Source organism: Elephantulus edwardii, unplaced genomic scaffold (genome assembly GCF_000299155.1).
Source record: "Elephantulus edwardii isolate Elephantulus edwardi_28Jun2011 unplaced genomic scaffold, EleEdw1.0 scaffold00249, whole genome shotgun sequence".
In the NCBI taxonomy this organism is placed as follows: Eukaryota; Metazoa; Chordata; class Mammalia; order Macroscelidea; family Macroscelididae; genus Elephantulus; species Elephantulus edwardii.
In genome coordinates, this window is record NW_006399999.1 from 4,127,667 (window position 1) to 4,131,841 (window position 4,175).

Sequence of the window (4,175 nt, forward strand, 5' to 3'; positions counted from 1 at the left end):
AAAAAAAGATTGAAATGGCAGAAGTGTCTAATGGGACAAAAAGTGGAACTGAAGAGATGGAACAAAAAGTCTGTGAGCTGGGAGATAAGAGCCTCAATGGAAACATACTAGAAGAAAAATCAGACATGAGACATAAGGTAAAAGAAGAAAACATTAGAATCATGTGGGATGACATCAAAAGGAACATAATACATATTATTGGAATTCCAGAACACAGGAGTGACAGGGAAGTCACTGAGAAAGTCATGGAAGAAGTACTAAAAGAAAACTTGCCAGGTATCATGAAACATGGAAACATCCAAATTCAAGAAGCACAGTGAATGCCAAATGGACTAGACCCAAAAGGAACAACATTGAGAAATATCATAGTAAAAGTCTCCAAATTGAAAGATAAGGATAGAATGCTAAAAGCAGGGTAAAGGGGGGGGAAGTCATCTACAAAAGGGAAACAATTATATTAAGTTCTAATTTCTCAGCAAAAAACATGAGCTAGAAGACAATGGGATGGCATATACAGAAAGGTGAAAGAAAGCAATTGCCAGTCAAAGATCCTATACCCAGAAAATCTCTCCACCAAATAGGAAGAAGAAATTAGATTCTTTGCAGAAAAGAAGGAACAAAAGGGATCTGTGAAAACAAGATCAAAACTACAAGAAATTTTAAGTGAAGTCCTTCACATGGAAATAACAAAGGAAAGGAGATTTACTATAATAACCAGAAACAACAGAAAAAGAAACACAGCAAAATAGTAGTGGTAAAAGCTAGCCTGACAATAACCACACTTAATGTGAATGGACTACATGCACCAGTTAAGAGAAAAAGAGTAGCAGAGTCCAGAATTAAGTTTGCATAATGGAGTGTACTAGGTGGGTGGAAGGGGTGTGGGAGGATTATATACCAAGTGCAACAGTGAATGAATGGAAATCCAACATCTCTGTAAATGTTCATTAAAATTAGTAAAATAAAATTTAAAAAACACAAAAACAAAAACAAAAAGAGTAGCAGAGTGGATTTTTTTTTAAAAGCCCATCAATATGTTGTCTATAAGAGATACATCTATAAAAGGGAGAGAAAGACTCAAAATCAGAGGCTGGGAAAAAATAAATCAAGCAAATGGCAACCATAAAAAAAAAAACAGGAATGGCAATACTAAGATAAACTTCAGAATGAAAACCACCATAAAAGATAAGGAAGGGCATTACATACTGATTAAAGGCACAATAGATCAAGAAGATATAACCTTGGCCAATACTTATGTGCCAAATGACAGACCTGCAAAACACATAAAACAACAGTTAACAGAATTGAAGAAAGACATATACAGAAAGCATCACAATAGTGGTAGGAGACTTCAACACATCACTCTCAACAAAGGATAGGTCAACTCAAAAGAAACTCAACAAAGATGCACAAGATTTAAACTATGCAATCAGCCAACTTAATCTTGTGGATTTATACCAACTAAAACTCAATCCATTTTCTTCTCAAGTTAACATGGTATATTCTCCAGAATCAATCACAAATTACGACCACAAAACCATAAAATTAGAAATTAACTACAGAAGGGTAAAGTTTACAAAACTACCCATGTGGAAACTAAATAACTCTCTGCTAAAACACAATAGGGTTATAAAAGAAATAAAGATTAAAATAATTTATTTCTAAAATAGAATAAAATAAGAATAAAAAATTTCTTGAAACAGATGAAAATGAAAATACCACAGACCAAAACCTCTGGGATACAGCTAAGGGAGTCATCTTGGGGGAGTTCATAGCAATAAAAATGGAAGAAAGAAGTAAAATCAATTACCTAACTCAACATCTTCATCAAATAGAAAAATAACAGAAATCTAATCCTAAAGCCTCTAGAAGAAAGGAAATTTTAGCATAAAAGCTAAAATAAATGAGATAGAAAACAAAAATAATTGAAACCATCAATAACAACAGGAGTTGATTTTTCTTAAGGGTCAATAAAAATTACAAACCACTGTCAAACTTAACAAAAGAAAAAATAGAGAAGATACAGATATCCTGATTAAGAAATGACAGAGGTGCTATCCCAACAGAATCAGATGAAATTAAATTGATAGTATCAGAATACTATGAAAAGTTATACTCTGATAAATTTTAAAACTTAGATGAAATGGACAAATTCTTTGATACTCATATCCTACCCAGACTGATCTGGGCAGATGTAGAACACTTGAAGGGACCTTTTGCAAAAGACAAAATTCAAAAAGTCATAAAAAGACTTCCCCTAGGAAAATTCTTGGATCAAATGGTTTCACAGCTGAATTCTACCGAACATTCAGAAAAGATCTATCACCAATTTTACTTAAAATATTTTTAATAAATAGAAAAAAAGGGACATTCCCAGAGACATTCAATGAAGCATGCTTATCCCTATGACCAAAACCAGGCAAAGATATTCCCAAAACCTGGCAAAGATATTACCAACAAAGGAAACTACAGACCAATATCTCTCATGAATGTAGATGCAAAAATCCTTCACAAAATTTTAGCCAATAGAATCCAAAAGCATGTAAAAAAAAATAACAACTCGTCATGATCAAGTGGGATTCATAACAGGTATGCAAGAATGGTTTAACACAAGAAAAATTATAAACGTAATACACTACATTAACAAAGCAAATAACAAGAACTATACTACACTAGCAATTGATACAGAAAAGGCATTTGACAAAATACAATATCACTTCCTGATAAAGGCATTCAGCAAAATTTGAATAGAAGGGAATTTTCTCAATATAATGGAAAGTGTATAAGACTAAAAGCACTTTCCTTACAAACAGGGACCAGACAAGGATGCCCACTGTCACCACTTCTATTCAATATTGTACTGGAAGTACTTACTAGGGCAATATGACAAAAGAAGGGGGTGGGGAAGTCATCTTGATTTGCAAAGAAATGGTTAAACTGTCACTACATGCAGATGATAGTGCACACAGAAAACCCCAAGCCCTCAAGAAAAAAATATATTAGAGCTAGTAGACCAAATCAATAGAGTGGCAGAAGAGAAGACCAATATCCAAAATCAGTGGCATTTCTTTACAGTAAAAAAGAGAACTCAGAGAAAGACGTCAAGAAAGCAATACCGTTTACAATAGGCAACCACAAATTGAAATACTTGGGAGTGAATCTAACTAGAGACACAAAACACCTGTACAAAGAAAACTACAAAAGATTTCTGTGAAACACAATAAAAGATCTAAAGAAATGGAAAAATGTTCCCTGTTCATGAATAGGAAGACTTGATATTGTGAAAATGAGAATCCTACTAAAAGCAATCTACATGTTCAATGCAATCCCAATACAGATATCAAACTCATTTATCAAAAGTGATGTACATGTTCAACATAATCCAAACAAGAGCACGAAATTTATTTTTCAAGGAGGTTGAAAGGAAAATGTTGTTGTTCTGTGCCACTGAGTCGCTTGCGAATCAAAGCAAATCATACAACAGCTCAAAACTCTGCTCTGTCCTGTGCCAATCACAGTCTCACATTCCCATCCCGATTACACCAGTCACAGAATCAATCTACCTCATAGAGGGTCTTTCCCTCCTACGCTGTCCCTCCACTCCCAAGCATGATGTCCTTCTGCAAGGACTGGACTCTCCTTACAACATGTTCAAAGTATGTTAGACAGAGCCTCAGAAACCTTGCCTCCAAGGAGCAGCCCAGTTTAACCCTCTCAAGGATGAATCTGTCTGTTTTCTTGGCAGTCCATCTTATATTCAATACTCTTCTCAAGCACCACAGCTCAAAGGTATCAATTCTCCTTCTATCCTCCTTAGTCTTTGTCCAACTCTCTGATGCATAACAAGTGATAGCAAAGACCATGACCTGCATAAGATGCACCTTAGTCTCCAGAGAGACACCATTGTCCTTCAGTACTTTGGAGAGGTCGGTAACAGCAGACGTTCAAGTTTGTTTTCCTTATTACTAAATTTTATTAATTTTAATGGACATTTACAGAGATTTTGGGTTTTCATTTGTTCATTGTGGCACTATTTTCTCTACCCTCCTCCCCAGTTCGTTCTTCTTGTTCCCCCCCACTTGTAAGTCTGTTTTAATTGTTCATTTGCCACAGTGCTTGTCAAAGCCAGTTCTGATTAATCTCCTTTGTCAGTGTGTCCTTTGCCATTCCCTATA